This window comes from Hordeum vulgare, chromosome 4H, assembly GCF_904849725.1.
Source record: "Hordeum vulgare subsp. vulgare chromosome 4H, MorexV3_pseudomolecules_assembly, whole genome shotgun sequence".
NCBI lineage: Eukaryota > Viridiplantae > Streptophyta > Magnoliopsida > Poales > Poaceae > Hordeum > Hordeum vulgare.
This window is the reverse complement of record NC_058521.1, coordinates 501,026,280-501,043,938: the sequence shown is the minus strand read 5'-3', so window position 1 is coordinate 501,043,938 and position 17,659 is coordinate 501,026,280.

The window sequence follows — 17,659 nt, the reverse complement described above, 5'->3', positions numbered from 1 at the left end:
AAAGATGGAGAAGATCCAGATTCAGCCTCTGGTCGAAGCGCTGATAGATGTCGTCCGCAAGGGAGTCACCGGCATGTATCTGCTAGAGATTTTTCTGGGTCGGCGCATCCAACCTTTGCCAGTTCGGCACCATGCCATGTGGCACTACACGGGGCCTGTGGACTCCGCTCGGACTCACCCTGAGTGCGTGACTGGGGAGGTTGTGATAACCCCAGAGGAGCCCAGCGAGTGAAGCCCTTCCGCGCTGACAACCCTCCTCCGAATGAGGTGTGTATATCTTGTCGAGTGCTTACAATTCTCTTAGATTTATCGCTTTTACTTGCATAACTGTCTGATGTCTGATGTTGTCGACTGTATCTCGTGCAGGCGTGGACTAACTGGTTTTCTCCTGTCTCGAACGGGACTCCGGCTGAGGAAGAGGAAGGCAGCCAAGAGGGCAGCGTGGAGAGTGCCGAGTACGTCTTCGACAGTGGGGAGACGGAGGAGGAGTCCGAAGAGGAGGAGGGAGAAGATGAGGAGCAGAGCTCGCCACCGCCACCACCAGAGCCTCGAACTAAGCGCCGTCAAGAACCTGTGACTCCGTCGGCTCCCCCAGCGGCACCGAGTGCCCCGCCAGCTCCTCCTGTGGTTCCGGCGCCTTGCCAGCTACTCCCGTGGCTCCGAGTGCTCGGAGCACAGAGAGGACCAGGGATGCTGCTGCTGAGCCCGCGGGCCAACCTCCCAAGGTGGCTAAACCGAGTGGATCCAATCCTCGGAAGGCTTTGCCTCGGATGAGGATCGCCGTTCCCGTTGCCTCAGCGTGAGTGTCTTGTTCTCCTATCTTCTTTCAGTATTTGATTGAACTCATGCTTATTGGTTGAGTGGATTTTACTCGACAGAGCTGCTACCTCCGCCACTTCTCCGCCACGCCAGGAAGACGATCCCATGGATACGGACAACGTTGCCACATCTCAGCAAGGTACATCGCGACGACTCCGAGAGCTTACATTATTGTTTCGCGAATTCAGTCTTTGATCTTGCCCTTTTTTCTGTGGTCTCGCGTCGTTCAGTCGGGCTTCCTTCAGAGGTGATTCATCTGGAGGAGGACGACCAGAAGAGGTCCGAGCAAGCTTCGGTTCCTGTCCTTGAAGTTGCTCCATCTCCTACCACTCCCGCCATGGACGCGCCGCCAACCAAGACAATGTCGTCGACTGAAACGGCGCTCATCGCAGCTGAACCGACTGGAGCAGGACTTGGGATGCCCAAGGAGTCTCCCGTGGTGCCGGGCCCGTCGACTATCCAGTACGACACGCGACACCTCCCGGAAGATCAAGTGGGAGCCGCCAGGGAGGCTATGGTGCAGGTGGAGTTGATGGCGGGTGATGCGAAGGGGGCGTATGACTCCATCGCATCTTTGTACAAGATAAGCTTGGAGCTCCGGGACGATATCCGAGTAAGTGCGCTAGTAAGTATTTGCTTTTCTCTTGCAACCCACTGGGGGTTTAAGCGATACACTCGGATACAGTAGGATTATTTTGCAGTGGTTTCACTCTGAGTGAACCCAGTGGGTGTAGTCCCCGAGACTTCTGTCGAGTGCTTGCACCGGCAGTTGTCTTTATATACATTGTCTTTGACTTGATCTGGTGAAAACTAATATGTCCGAATGTTGCCAGTGGGGGCACTCCGAGTGCACCTACTGGAAGTAGTCTCCGAGAGTAATTTTACTCAGGTCGGGTAGTAGCGGCCTCATAGGCTTGTTTTTTGTTATGTAACTCAATAGGGCGGACCCGTTTGAGCTTCATGCCAGTGGGGTCACTCTTAGTGAACCCACTAGGTGTAGTCCCCAAGACCGCTGTCGACTGCTTGCTTCGGTAGTGGTCTGAAGAACTTTGAGGTTTTATTGTTTTCCTTGTTGAATTTGTCTGATCTTCTCTTCGCGCTGATTTGCAGAAGACTTGCAAGATGGGATCAGCGTGCAACTCTTTGAAGGTTGAAAAGATTCAGCTTGCTGCGGAACTGGAGGCAGCTGTGCATGACTTAGCTGGCGTGAAGGGTGCTCTTGCTGCACGAGAGAAGTCCTTGGAGGAGTCCCGTGAGGTAAACAAGGCATTGGTGGCCCAAATTGAGAGAATGGGCAAACAAAGAACTGAGCTGATGGGGCAGATGAAGGTGATGAACAGTCGGTGCATATCACAGGAGAAGTACGTAAGTTACTGGGCAAGGAAGATGATTGCGCTTCTCGGCGGTAAGTTTTGTTTTTCCGAGTGCTTCTTGACTTCATATTTCGTTCTGCGCTTATTTTCTGCTCGTCTTGTCTTTGCAGATTTTTGTATGGACGCTGAGGCTGAAGCAACTGATGTTGAGCGGTCGGTTATTCCGAACGTTCCACTCGGCGACATGCTCCGGGCTCACATTCGCCTTGGCGAAGTGGGACCTTTCATCGGTCGCCTGAGAGAGGTCGTCGGCCGAATCGACAAGGAGCTGTGGCCCGAAGACGAGTCCCGGTGGGAAATGGAAGGGTTGATGACTCGGCTGGAGGACGTCCCGAACCGAGTGCAGGCGTGGAAGAAGTCTGATGCTCGCTATGGTGCGGACGTGGCGCTGTCGCTGGTCCGAGTGCACTGCAAGGAGGCTCGCGAAGAGAAGCAAAAGGCGTTGCAAGTTGCCAACACCAAGAAGCTTCGATTCGCAGATTTCATGGAGACCTTCCTTGAGAGCGCCACTCGAATCGCAGACGAGATCGACCTAGACACTTTCGTGGAGCCTGCCAGTCCCGACGACGCTTGAAATACTTAACCTCGGTATGCCGAGTGGTATTTGTATCAAACTTTGGCCACTGCTGTTGGCCGCCACATTCGTGGTTCAGTGTGGATAAACTTGATCTGCACCGAGCCGTTTATCGTTGAACCAACTTAGAATTCGAATCGAATATTTTGCTCTTCTTTTGCCAATTTTATTTTCTGACACGATTTGAGCTCGTGGTTTTTGTTTGGCGTTTCTTGGTGAAGCCAGTGGCAAACATGCGGAGCATGTGGTTGTCAGTTGTCTTCACATCGGCATGAGCCTCAATGAGGGTCCGCTAAGCCTCCGAGTGGGTCTCCGGGATACACTCGATGGGAGTTTTTTACTTAGGCGATTCTGGATCGGAGCTAACTCCCCGAGTGCGGCATCTCGTGCGCACTCGGAGCGAGTTGATACTCATGTAGTTGTCAGTTGTCTTGACATCCACATGAGCCTTGATGAGGGTGTGCTAAGCCTCCGAGTGGATCTCGAGGATACACTCGAAGGAAGCTTTTTTACTTAGGCGATTCTGGATCGCCGCTAAGTCCCCGAGTGTGGCATCTCGTGCGCACTCGGAGCGAGTTAATACTCATGTAGTTGCCAGTTGTCTTGACATCCACATGAGTCTCAATGAGGGTTTGCTAAGCATTCGAGTGGATCTCGAGGATACACTCGAAGGAAGCTTTTTACTTAGGCGATTCTGGACCGCAACTAAGTCCCCGAGTGCGACATCTCGTGCGCACTCGGAGCAAGTTGATACTCATGTAGTTGTCAGTTGTCTTGACATCCACATGAGCTTCAATGAGGGTTTTCTAAGCCTCCGAGTGGATCTCGAGGATACACACGAAGGAAGATTTTTACTTAAGCGATTCTGGATCGCAGCTAAGTCCCCGGGTGCGGCATCTCGTGCGCACTCGGAGCGAGTTGATACTCATTTAGTTGTCAGTTTTCTTGACATCCACATGAGCCTAAATGAGGGTTTGCTAAGCCTTCGAGTGGATCTCGAGGATACACTCGAAGGAAGCTTTTCTACTTAGGCGATTCTGGATCGCAGCTAAGTCCCGAGTGCGGCATCTCGTGCGCACTCGGAGCGAGTTGATACTCATGTAGTTGTCAGTTGTCTTGACATCCACATGAGCCTAAATGATGGTTTGCTAAGCCTTCGAGTGGATCTCGAGGATACACTCGAAGGAACCTTTTTTACTTAGGCGATTCTGGATTGCAGCTAAGTCCCCAAGTGCGGCGTTTAGCGCCCACTCGAAGAAAGTTTGTACTTAGGCGATTCTGGATCACAGCTAAGTCCCCGAGTGCGACGTTTTAGTTCACACTCGGAGAAAGTTTGTACTTAGGCGATTCTGGATCGCAGCTAAGTCCCCGAGTGCGACGTTTAGCGCACACTCGAAGAAAGTTTGTACTTAGGCAATTCTGGATCGCAGCTAAGTGCCCGAGTGCGACGTTTAGTTCACACTCGGAGAAAGTTCGTACTTAGGCGATCCTGGAACACAGCTAAGTCTCCAAGTGTGACGTATAGTGCACACTCGTTCTTTTTTTCTGTTGAGACTGGAGTCTGCCAACGCGGAAGAATTTTGAATCTGCAAAAAACTCAATCTGCTTTGTATTACTTCAACGATACTTGTTCTTTACATTGCTTCAGTCGACGGTCACGTGTAGAAGCGCTTCAGGAGATCTCCGTTCCATGCTCGTGGCTCGTCCGTTTCCCCGTCGAGGTTGTAGAGTCGATATGCACCGTAGTTCAACACCTTGGAGATGATGAAGGGTCCTTCCCAGGCGGGAGCCAACTTGTGAGGTCTGTGCTGATCCACTCGGAGCACCAGGTCGCCTGCTTGGAATGTACGACTCCTGACGTGCCGCGCGTGAAAACGCCGCAGATCTTGTTGATAAATGGTTGAGTGAGTCAGTGCCATCCCGCACTCTTCTTCTAGAAGATCCACTTCGTCTTGCCTGACTTGCTCTGCTTCGGCTTCGGAGAAGAGTTCGACTCGTGGAGCGTTGTGAAGCAAGTCACTCGGAAGGACTGCCTCTGCTCCATAAATGAGGAAGAACGGTGATCGCCCTGTAGATCTATTTGGGGTTGTGCGGAGACCCCACAGCACCGAAGGCAGCTCGGTGACCCATGCGCCGGCAACATGTCCTACTTCTTGCAGGAGTCGAGGCTTCAACCCTTGAAGAATAAGTCCATTCGCCCGAACTGCTTGCCCGTTTGTTTGAGGAAGCGCCACAGATGCAAAATCCACTCGGATACCTTGGCCTGCACAGAAACCTTTGAATCTGTCTGAGTCAAAGTTTGTGCCATTGTCAGTGATTATGTTGTGCGGTACTCCGAATCTGGAGATGATGTCCCTGACAAATTTGATGGCCGTAAGGGCGTCGAGCTTCTTGATGGGCTTGGCTTCAATCCACTTTGTGAACTTGTCGACTGCCACCAACAGATGTGTGAATCCCCCTTGGCCTGTCCTGAATGGACCGACTGTATCCAATCCCCATACTGCAAACGACCAGACAAGAGGGGTTGTTTTCCGCAAGGATGTTGGCTTGTGAGACTTGTTCGAGTAGAATTGACAACCTTCGCATCGGTCGACCATTTCCTTCGCCATTTCATTCGCCTGCAACCAGAAGAAACCAACCCTCAATGCTTTGGCAACGATTGCTCTTGAGGAGGCATGATGACCACAGGTTCCCGAGTGAATTTCTTCCAGGATTAACTGCCCCTCCTCAGGGGAGATGCATCGTTGAAGGACGCCTGAAACACTTTCTTTGTACAACTTTCCATCAATGACGGTGAACAACTTTGACCTGCGGACGATCTGTCTAGCTTGGACCTCATCTTCTGGTAATTCTCGCCTTAGGGTTTACGCAATGAACGGCACAGTCCAATCGGGGATGATAGCAAGAATTTCCATGATCAGATCAACCACAGCGGGGACCTCGACTTCAATCGGATCTGTCGAGCTCTTTGGTTGTACTGGTTCCTCTGTGAAGGGGTCTTCTTTAACTGAGGGAAGGTGTATGTGCTCGAGGCAGACATCACTCGGGACTGGTCTCCGAGTGGATCCAAGTTTCGCCAATTCATCAGCTGCTTGGTTTTTCAGTCGAGGAACATGGTGGAGTTCTAGCCCTTCAAACTTTTTTCTCGAGCTTCCTCACCGCGTTGCAGTAGGTAGTCATGGTGGGGTTCCTTACGTCCCACTCCTTCATCACTTGATTAACCACCAAATCTGAATCGCCATAGACCATCAGGCGACGGATGCCGAGTGCGATGGCCATGCGCAATCCATAAAGGAGAGCTTCATACTCTGCCTCGTTGTTGGAGGAATCGAAATGTATCTGCAACACATACTTGATCGTGTCACCCTTTGGCGATATGATCACAACGCCAGCGCCGGAGCCATTCAACATCTTGGACCCATCGAAGAACATTGTCCAATGAGCCGAGTAGATGTGAATCGGTTGCTGTTGTTCTACCCATTCTGCTATGAAGTCAGCGAGAGCTTGAGACTTTATAGCTTTCTTGGCCTCGAACTTGATGTCGCGGTATAACATCTCCATTGTCCACTTCGCCACTCGGCCTGATGCATCCCGATTGTGGAGGATTTCCGACAACGAAGCATCAGAAATGACAGACACCGAGTGGTCTTGGAAATAATGAGCCACCTTCTTCGCAGTCATGTAAATCCCGTAAATAAGTTTTTGATAGTGGGGATACCTCTGCTTGGAAGGAGTCAGGACTTCGGAGACATAATATACTGGCCGCTGAACCTTGTATGCTTTGCCTTCTTCTTCGCGTTCGACTGTGAGAACAGTGCTGACGACTTGATTTGTAGCCGCGGTGTACAGAAGAAGGGGTTCTTTACTGAGCGGGGCAGTAAGAACCGGCTGGGTTGAAAGTAGGACTTTGAGGTCGTCGAATGCGATTTGGGCTTCGTCTGTCCACTTGAATGTATCTGATTTCTTCATGAGTCAGTACAGAGATAGTGCCTTCTCGCCGAGTCGACTGATAAACCTTCTCAAAGCCACTAGGCAACCTGTGAGCCTTTGAACATCGTGTATCCTGACCGGCCGCTCCATTCGGACGATGGTCCCGATCTTTTCGGGGTTGACATCGATCTCTCGTTCGGAAACGAAGAAACCGAGTAACTTTCCGCTCGGAACACCGAATGAACACTTGGCAGGGTTGAGCTTGATATCGTACCTATAAAGATTGTCGAATGTTTCTGCCAAGTCAGTCAGCAGGTCAGAACCTTTGCGTGACTTGACTATGATATCGTCCATATACGCTTCCACATTTCGACCGATCTGGTCAAGGAGACATTTTTGGATCATGCGCATAAAAGTTGCTCCTGCATTCTTGAAACCGAACGGCATAGTGATGTAGCAAAAGCACCCGAATGGGGTGATGAAGGCGGTTTTTAATTCACCGGGGCCATACAGACGGATCTGATGATAGCCCGAGTAGGCATCAAGGAATGACAAACGCTCGCAACCCGCAGTCGAATCGACAATTTGATCAATGCGGGGGAGCGGGAAATGGTCTTTCGGGCAGACCTTATTGAGATGCTTGAAGTCGATGCACATTCGGAGAGACTTGTCCTTCTTGGGCACCATGACAACATTGGCGAGCCACTCGGAGTGGTGTATCTCGCGAATGAAGTTGGCTGCCAAAAGCTTAGCCACCTCTTCTCCGATTGCCTTCCTCTTGTGCGCGGCGGACCGACGGAGGCGTTCTCGGACAGGCCGAGCAGCAGGATCCACATGTAGTCGGTGCTCAGCCAACTCCCTGGGTACACCTGGCATGTCAGCGGGCTTCCATGCGAAAATGTCCCAGTTCTCACGGAGGAATTGGATGAGCTCGGCTTCCTATTTTGGATCGAGGGTGGTGGAGATGTTCGTCGGGGCAGCGGTGTCGTCCGTCGGGTGGATGCTGATCTTCTCTGTTTCTCCCGCCGACTGGAATGAGGACTCCGAAGCTGGCTTCTTCGAACTCATCAAGTTAGCGGGGTCGGCTGTCCTATTGTACTCGTCGACTCGAGGACAGCCATCTGCTGATCGGCGATCCTCGAACCCTGCTGCAGACACTCTTCGGATCGCTGCCGATTGCCTGTGACAGTGATCACACCTTTGGGACCCGGCATCTTCAGCTTCAGGTACACGTAACATGGACGGGCCATGAAACGCGCATACGCCGGACGGCCTAGAATCGCGTGGTATGCACTCTGGAAGTCCACTACCTCGAATGTCAGCTTTTCCTTGTGGAAGTTCTTGTCGGAGCCGAAAACGACGTCCAACGAGATCTGGCCGAGTGACTTGTCCTTTCGTCGAGGGACGACTTCGTGGAACTGCATGCTGCTCTCGCTAAGTTTGGACATCGGAATGCCCATCCCCTTGAGAGTGTCGGCATACATGATGTTTAAGCCGCTGCCGCCGTCCATGAGGACTTTGCACAGTCGGACTCCTTCCACCACCGGGTCGACGACCAGAGCCTGCCTCCCTCGGGTGGGCACGTGTGCTGGATGATCCGACTGGTCAAAGGTGATCACAGTCTGAGACCATTTCAGGAACGTGGTGTTGGTTGGGGTGGCCATGTTCACCTCCCTATTCACCAGCTTCAGTCGACTCTTGCTTTCCACGTCAGCAAAAATCATCAGTGTTGCATGGACTTGGGGGAACGGATCCTCCTTGTCCTCCTCATCCTGTTCATTGTTCTTTTCACTCGGCTGCCCTTCGCCGAACCCTTGGATCAGGAGGCGACATTGCCGAGTGGTATGCTTAAGAAATATGGCGTTGCCTTCTTCATCCATCTTCGTGTGGATTGGACATGGCTGATCCAGGATGTGGTTTCCGAACTGCTTCTTCTTGGGGGTGAAATGAGCCTTCCTCTTTCCCTTGAACTTGGCATTGGTAACGGCTGCGGCCTATGCCTGCGGATCGGACGGTGCTTTCTTCTTCTGCTTCCGAGTGCTGTTCCCATCTCCATTGCCGACTGCTTTATGATTGCCGCTACGAATGCGGTCCTCTTCTTCGCCATTGGCATAGCGTGCTGCTATCTCCATCGTCTTGTTCATGGAGATGTCGCCTGTCCGACCAAACTTGAGGTACAGATCCCTGTACCGCACGCCTGCCTTGAAAGCGCAGACTGCTTGGTGCTCTGTGACGTTCTCCACCGTGTGGTAGAGGGTTGTCCAACGCTGGATAAAGTTGCGCAGGGGCTCATTCTGCTTCTGAACACAGTGCTGGAGCTCCACGAGACCACCAGGGCGTTTGCACGTCCCTTCGAAGGTCCTGATGAAGACTCGGGCCAGATCTGCCCAGCTGTAGATGCTTGAGGGGGCTAACTGGTTCAGCCACGCCCGTGCCAAGCCGTCGAGCATCACGGGAAGATGTGTCATGGCGACGTGGTCATCTCCACCATCGATCTGGACTGCCACTCGGTAGTCGTCTAGCCACGTTTCTGGCTTGGATTCTCCTGTAAACTTGATGATCCCCGTCGCCAATTGGAAGTTGGGAGGGATGTCAGCCGAATGGATGGCCCGATTGAAACACTCGGGACCAGAGACGATGGTCCTGCTTCCACTCAGACGGTCTCTATCATGACCATCACGTTGGGCTCGACTCCTGTCGACCTTCCTCTAGGCGATGTACCCTCTTGCGTCGGGCCTTGGATCATATGTGTCACCGACCGAACGCCGATCATCATGATGTCGGGGCCCGTAGGGCCCACCCCACGGAGGGGTGCGTGAACGGCGACGATCTTCGGAGTTCATGGAACGGCTGCCTCCTCTGTGTCGCTGATGAGAATCGGGGCTGAAAACTGACCGATGCGTGTTCGCGTGAACAGAACCGTTGTGGATCCTGTTGTGCGACTGGGAGACCGCCGAATTCTGCTGTTCCGCCGTGTGCAACCGGGCACAGATCTGCTCGATCCCTCTGCCAGCCTCTGAATCAGTCGACTGGAGGGAATCGGCTATCTTGGCAGCGGCAACCAAGTTGAGGACGGGTGTGCGGAACACCTCCACGTTACTCTGACGAGTGCGTCGACTGGCAGAACGGCGGGGCCGACGGCGAGAGCCGGATGTCTTGCCGACCTCGTGCTCGTTCCGACCAGTTTGGCGGGGACTTTCATGGGAATTGGCCATGTGAACTTAGGCTGCAGGCCCGCGAACCAAGTACTCGGAAGGCAACTCAGTCGGAACTGGGACGGCAGCGCAACAACCACCGACTCGAGGACCGCCACTTGAGAGGATGCGTTCCGGCGCGCCTGGCCGTGTCACACCCAACGCTGGAGCCACGGACGGCGAGACCGCTTGTTGCGGCGCGTGATGGGAGCGAAGATCGACACCAGAGCTGACTGCTGGAAAAGAAGGATGCCGCGGGCGCTGGCACGGAAGTGCGTAGCCCCGCGACTGGGGAGCGTCTCGACGTCGAGAGGCGCATCCCGAAGCCATGCCGAATCATCGATGATGAAGGAGAGTGCGCTGAAAAGGATCTCACGACCCATGCACAAATCTCCATCGGATGACATGACGAAAAGATGTAGTTGCAAACTCGCCGGAAGAAGCTTAGACACCTGCCCCACGGTGGGCGCCAACTGTCGTGGGTATAAGTCTGACAGTAGATGTGTAGGGTACGAAAGGATAGGCAGAGCCTTAGCTACGGCGAGGTTGTATGAGTTTAGGCCCCTCTACGGTGGAGGTAAAAGCCCTACGTCTCAGTGCTCTTGGGAGCTTAATGTCGAGTGGAATATGGTTTACAGTGAAATGCTAACCCCTGCACAAGTGGGAAAGGGTGGCTTATATAGAGTGCGCTGCCCTTCACAACGGTTCGGTGCACAGGGGTGGGGTAGTGGCGAATAAATGCCTACGTTACAAGTAACGTATGCCTTAAATGCTAATAATGGTACATGAAAACGTATGACCGTTGCCCTCCAGGGGGGTTACGATGTACAGAGTGGAATCCAGTCGGTAAGTTTGATACGTTCTGAATGCTCATCTCCGACTGGATGATGGAGCAATCGTTACCGACCGGATGATGGGAAGTCCTTAATTCAGTCGGAACTGACTAAGGGCCTTGTCCCTTATGAAGGGTAGTCCTTGGGTAGGGCCTATAGGGCAGGCCTATGACCCTACCCTGGGACTATGACCCCATCAGTACAGATTTGCCTAGTAATGATAAAATTATTGAATAGATTGCTTCTATTGCTAGTCCTCCTAACGATCCTTTGCAGCAATTTATGGAGGACCATGAGAATGATATGCATGTGCAGGAAAGGAATGAGCTAGACGATATATTCTTGAGACAACCTGCTATCGTGAAGCACAACCTTCGGGTTGAGCCTTTGGGAATTCTATCAAAACCAAAAGAAGACCCGGTGTTTAGTCTTAAACCTCTTCCCAATACGCTCAAGTATGCTTATTTAGATGAAAAGAAAGTATATCCTGTTATTATCAATGCTAACCTTTCAGGATATGAAGAAGCGCGATTATTGGAACTCCTTTCTAAACACCGAGGCGCTATTGGCTATACCCTTGATGATCTTAAGGGGATAAGTCCATGCATTTGTCAGCATACTATCAATCTTGAGCCTGATGCTCAACCGGTTGTTGATCATCAACGAAGGTTGAACCCGAAGATGAAGGATGTTGTGAGGACCGAAATCCTCAAGCTTCTAGCCGCAGGTATTATCTGCCCTATAGTTGATAGTAAGTGGGTAAGTCCGGTACATTTTGTTCCCAAGAAAGGAGGTACGACTGTGGTTCCCAATGATAAGAATGAACTAATACCTCAAAGAATTATTATTGGATATAGAATGTGTATTGATTACAGGAAGCTGAACAAAGCAACCAGGAAGGACCACTACCTGCTGTCGTTCATCGACCAAATGCTTGAAAGGTTATCCAAAAGCACTCAATTTTGCTATCTTGATGGGTATTCTGGCTTTTCTCAAATTCATGTTAACACTGCCGATCAAGAGAAGACCACTTTTACTTGTCCCTTTGGTACTTATGCTTATAGACGTATGCCTTTTGGTTTATGCAATGCTCCTGCTATTTTTCAAAGGTGTATGTCTGCTATCCATCATGGTTTTTGTGAGGAAATTGTGGAGGTTTTCATGGATGATTTCTCCGTCTATGGAACCTCTTTTGACCATTGTCTCCACAACCTTAATAAAGTTTTGTAGAGATGTGAGGAGACGAACTTGGTACTCAACTAGGAGAAGTACCACTTTATGGTCAATGAGGGAATTGTTCTTGGCCACATGATTTCTGAAAAGGGAATCGAGGTGGAAAGGGAGAAGGTCGAAGCAATCGAGAGGATACCTTATCCAAAGGACATCAGAGGTATTCGTAATTTCCTCGGTCATGCTTCTATAGAAGATTTATTAAAGACTTTTCTAAGACTTAGAAACCCCTCACTAATCTTACCCAGAAGTATATTCCTTTTATGTTTGATGAATATTGTAAGGAAGCCTTTGAAGTTCTTAAGAAAGCCTTGATAACCGCCCCTATAGTCCAACCACCTGATTGGAATTTGCCTTTTGAGATCATGTGTGATGCTAGTGATTTTGTTGTTGAGCTATGTTAGGACGAAGGGCTGATAAGAAATTGAATCTTATACATTATGCTAGCAAAACCCTTGATAGTGCTCAAAAGAATTATGCTACTACTGAAAAAGAGTTTTTAGCGGTAGTGTTTGCTTGTGATAAGTTTAGGCCTTAAATTGTTGATTCCAAAGTCATCATTCATACTGATCTTGCTGCTATTAAGTATCTTATGGAAAAGAAGGATGCCAAACCAAGGCTTATTAGATGGGTCCTTCTTCTTCAAGAATTTTATTTGAAGATTGTTGATAGGAAGGGAGCAGACAACCGTGTAGCATAAAACCTTTCCAGGATGGAGGACATACCACATGATCCTATTCCGGAAAACGATAGTTTTCCTGATGAACATTTAGTTGTTTTGAAGGTACAATCTAATTCGGATCCATGGTATGCAGATTATGCTAACTTTATTGTTGCAAAGTTTCTGCGTCCAGGTTTAACATTCGAGCAAAGGAAGAAATTCTTCCACGACTTGAGGTATTACTTTTGGGATGACCCACAACTTTTTAGAGAAGGTGCAGATGGAATCGTGAGGAGATGCATACCGGAGCATGAGCAGAAGGATATCTTGAGACAATGTCATAACAGTCCTTATGGAGGACATCATGCCGGTGAGAGGACAGCACATAAGGTTCTCCAGTCAGGTTTTTATTGGCCTACTCTCTTTAAAGACGCTAGAAATTATGTTTTATCTTGTGATAAGTGTCAGAGTGTTCGTAATATTAGTAGGAGAAATGAGATGCATATGAATTATTCTCTAGTCATTGAGCCTTTTGATTGCTGGGGTTTTGATTTTATGGGTCCTTTTCCTCCTTCACACAAGTGCACTCACATCTTAGTGGTTGTTGATTATGTGACTAAGTGGGTTGAAGCAATCCCCACTGAACGTGTTGATCACAAGACATCTTTGAAAATACTCAAGGATGTAATCTTCCCTAGATTTGGTGTACCTAGGTACCTCATGACCGAATGAGGATCACATTTTACACATGGTGCTTTTAGAAAATCTCCAGCCAAATATGATGTTAACCATAGAATTGCTTCACCTTACCACCCTCAAACATGTGGGCAAGTTGAGCTCACAAATAGAGAGATCAAGTTGATCTTGCAAAAGACAGTGAACAGTTCTAGAAAGGACTGGTCCAAAAAGTTAGGAGATGCCTTGTGGGCGTATAGAACTCCTTACAAAAATCCCATGGGAATATCTCCTTATAAGATGGTCTATGGCAAGGCATGCCATATACCTTTTGAGTTAGAGCACAAAGCTTTCTGGGCTGCTAGAGAGCTTAATGTTGACCCAAAGCTTGCTGGTGAAAAGCATCTCATGAACTTGACTTCTCTAGATGAGTGGAGAAGTGAAGCTTACGAGAGTGCAAAAATGTTCAAAGAAAAGGTAAAGAAGTGGCATGACAAGAGAATTTTGAACGTGAATTTAATGTTGGTGATAAAGTTTTGTTGTATAGATCTCATTTCAGGTTTTCTCCACGTAAATTACTTTCCAAGTAGGAAGGACCGTACCATATCGAAGAAGCCTACCGCTCCAGTGCAATCAAGATTAATAATTTTGAAGGCACCAAACCACATGTTGTGAATGAGCAAAGACTCAAGCATTACATGGATGGAGACCCCATAAATGTAGAGGTGAATGTGATACACATAGATACTCATGAAGAACATATTGCAATACTGTGTCAGACACCAGCAGAAGCAGAACAAGAATAGGTATGTAATACGGTAAGGAAACTTTACGAACATCAATAAAAGTTCCGTATTATGTGTTTTTTGCAAAATTAGGAAAATTCTGAGCCGAAGTGGAGCCGAAAAGGAACTCCCGGGGCTCCAGGCCACCTAGTGGCGGGGCCTGCCTCCTGGCCATGTAGGGAGGCCGCCTGGGCCACCAGGAGTTCGTCTCCGACCCCACTTTGGCTTGTTACCTTCCTTTTGGTGCAGAATTTTTTGCTATATATTTTACCGGATCGTCCCGGCTTTGTATCTTGCGATTCCGTGCATTTTCTTTTCGATCTGTTTGTGCCAGGAGAACTTTCAGCAAACCTAGGTGCCATAGCTTCCCCATACTCCCCCAAGGACATGTTCTTCGTCAACATCATCAACCCTTACCTCGCAGAGGTAAAGAGACACCCTCAAACACTTTAGGTGGAGGATGGTGTCCTTCAAAAAGAAGATCTGAAGGAACCTGTCAAGGAGGGGAGCACCAAGGCCAGGATTCAAGAAGTTGAGCAAGAAGTCTTCAAGTACAAGTTGATGATCGAGCGTGGTGTCGAGGCAACCTTCGATATCATCACCGAGCTGAAGAAGCAACATGAGGCGGATATGAAGGAAGTGCGACCAATCATATCCGCACTGGAAACCAAAGTGTTTGAGCTTCAAGGGCACATCTATGACCTTCAAAACCAGAACTGTGAGTATGAACTAAAGTTTTTGCGCATGGGCTTATCTGCCGAAAGCAGGATCCTGGAGACTGAAGAATCATGTGTGGAGGGGGGACCTTTGCCATGGAAGCTTTTCGCTAAGGATTACTGATCGAAATCTCTAGCAATGGCTAGATGACTGCTATTCTCAATTGCTCAACAATTAGAAATTGTCTTGCAATAACCCACTAGCGCGTGGGATCGAGGCAGTTTTCGAGGGTAGAGTATTCAACCCAAATTTGTTGGTTTGCCAATAGGAAGTGAGAGGATACTCTCAAGTATTAGCAGCTGAATGTGTCAGATTCAACCAGACCTGAAAGATTAATATCTGCAAGCAAAGTATCAATAGTAGCAAGTAACAACACAGCAAGTAACAACAGCAGCAACAATAGTAACACCAGCGGAGCAAAACAAGTAACAACAACAGAGCAAAACAAGTAACAGCAGAAGTGGGACAAACTCGTAGGCAATGGGTCGGTGATTTGTTTGGATGATATTCATCATGCAACAGTTATAACACGGAGAGATATGTGGCTAGCTCCCGTTCGTCAATGTGATGTAGGCATGCATTCCGTGTGTCGTCATACGTGCTTAGGGAAAAGAACTTGCATGACATCTATTATCCATCCCTCCGGTGGCAGCAGGGTCCAAAAGGAAACTACGGGATATTAAGGTTCTCCTTTTAATAAAGAACCGGACCAACGCATTAGCACTTGGTGAACACATGAACTCCTCAAACTATGGTCAACACCGGGAGTGGTTCCGGTTATTGTCACTCCGGGGTTGCCGGGTCATAACACATAGTAGGTAACTACAACTTGCAAGATCGGATCTAAAAGACACATATATTGGTGACAACATAATAATTTCAGATCTGAAATCATGGCACTCGGGCCCTAGTGACAAGCATTAAGCATGGCAAAGTAGTAGCAACATCAATCTCAGAACATAGTGGATACTAGGGATCAATCCCCGTCAAAACTAACTCGATTACATGATAGATCTCATCCTACTCATCACCGCCCAGCGAGCCTACGAATAGATTACTCACGAACGATGAAGAGCTTCATGGAATTGGAGAGGGAAGAAGGTTGATGATGACGATGGCGACGATTTCCCCTCTCCGGAGCCCAAAACGGACTCCAGATCTGCCCTCCAGATGAAGAACAGGATGTGGCGGCGCCTCCGTATCGCTAACGCGACGAAATCTTCTCTTTTTATTTTTTCTGGGACGAAAGTGAATTTATAGACCTGAGTTTGGGGGCGGTAGAGCCACGTGGGCCCCACAAGCTTGCTAGCCGCCACCAGGGGGTGGCGGCTACAGGGCTTGTGGCCCACTGGCCCATCCCCTCCGGTGGATCTTTGCGTAGGTATTTATCATATTTTTCAGAAATATTCACCGTAAATTTTCAGGATGTTTTTAGAGCTTTCATTTCTGCACAAAAACAACACCAAGGCAATTCTGCTGAACACAGCGTTAGTCCAGGTTAGTTCCATTCAAATCATGCAAATTAGAGTCCAAAACAAGGGCAAAAGAGTTTGGAAAAGTAGATACGATGGAGACGTATCAACTCCCCCAAGCTTAAAACCTTGCTTGTCCACAAGCAACTCAGTTCACAAACTGAGAGAGAAAGAAAAACTTTGACAAACTCTGTTTGATCTTGTTGCTGCAACTATGTCTAACTCATAACCAGAATTTCGGCAAGATCACAAGTTAACCACATAAGCAAGCGACACAAAGGTCTCATGGCAAACTAATATCAATGGCATAATCAGCTAACGAGCAAATAATAATGAGTTTCAAATACCAGCACTTCAATCAAAACAAGCATGAAGCAATATGAATAGGTGGTATCTCGCTAGCTCTTTCTGAGACCGCAAAACATAAATGCAGAGCACTTTCAAAGATCAAGGGTTGACTAAGCATTGTAGTTTCTAGCAACGAAGAACCAGTCATAGTCATACTCAATATCAATCAAAAGCAAAGCATAAAAATGACAAAGGTGCTCTCTAATTGGTGCTTATACAAGAGGAGCATGACTCAATAGGAAAATAAATAGACAGGCCCTTCGCAGAGGGAAGCGTTGATTTGCAGATGTGCCAGAGCTCAAGCTTTGAAAACAGAGATAATAATTTTGGGTGGCATGCTTTCATTGTCAACGCAATGACCAAGAGTTCTCAATATCTTCCATGCTACTCATGCTATAGGCGGTTCCCACATAGAGAAGTAAAGTTTTAACTCCCCCACCACCAATCAATCACACTCCACGGCTAGCCGAATCCTCGGGTACCTTCCATACTAACATCAATCCGGGGAGAGTCTTGTTTACAGTTATGTTTCTGATTTAAGCGTGGAACTGGGCATTCCAATTACCGGCCCCTTTCTCGTGAATGACAGTGAATAAACACATGTCGAGGATAACACTCCTAGCATGGAAGATACCAATAGGCCCCCTGTCACCACATGAGCGATTCGAGCATGCAAAGCAGATTATTTCTTGAAGGTTTAGACAATGGCATAGGCAAATTTACTTGGAACGGCAGGTAGATACCGCAAATAGGTAGGTATGGTGGACTCTCATGGAAAAACTTTTGGGTTTATGGAAGTGGATGCACAAGCAGTATTCCACTTAGTACAAGTGAAGGCTAGCAAAAGACTGGGAAGCGACCAACTAGAGAGCGACAACAGTCATCAAGATGCAATGGGTTTGACTAACATTGAGTGCAAGCATGAACATGATATAAATCACCATGGACACGAACATCATAGAGGCTATGTTGATTTTGTTTCAACTACATACATGAACATGCGCCAAGTTAAGCTACTTGAATCATTCAAAGGAGAATACCATCCTAT